At 49.6% G+C, this 402-nt stretch overlaps 1 protein-coding gene across 1 annotated transcript in view; it reads right to left on the bottom strand.

The window, feature by feature from the left end:
• The window catches only part of LOC114031212, a 28,565-nt gene that overhangs the window by 25,560 nt on the left and 2,603 nt on the right, over nucleotides 1-402 (bottom strand). The window lies entirely within an intron of this gene.

The raw sequence follows: 402 nt of genomic DNA, 5'->3' as shown, positions 1-402 counted from the left end.
AGAGGGAGAAGTGAGAATGCTCTCTTCCACCACCCCCAAATGTATATGAAGTGCCCACTGGAGGGGGTAAGCCTTCCTCCTCCCCCACTCGGCACTTGGGCTACCACNAGAGGGAGAAGTGAGAATGCTCTCTTCCACCACCCCCAAATGTATATGAAGTGCCCACTGGCGGGGGTAAGCCTTCCTCCTCCCCCACTCAGCACTTGGGCTACCATGCTAACCCCAAGAGCTAGCCTCGATGGGGCATTTTAAAGACTGCAAAGTACATCCATAGGTATTATCTTATTTGATCCTCACAACAACCTTGTGAAGTAGGGGCTATTGTTATCCCCATTTTACAGATGAAGACACTGAGGGTCACAGAAGATTATGACTTGTCAGTGTCTAAGGTAGGATTTGAAC

This window comes from Vombatus ursinus, unplaced genomic scaffold (assembly GCF_900497805.2).
Source record: "Vombatus ursinus unplaced genomic scaffold, bare-nosed wombat genome assembly UNPS02015098.1, whole genome shotgun sequence".
NCBI lineage: Eukaryota > Metazoa > Chordata > Mammalia > Diprotodontia > Vombatidae > Vombatus > Vombatus ursinus.
Note: the sequence above shows the minus strand (reverse complement) of the source record. Positions and strands in the feature narration are given on the sequence as shown.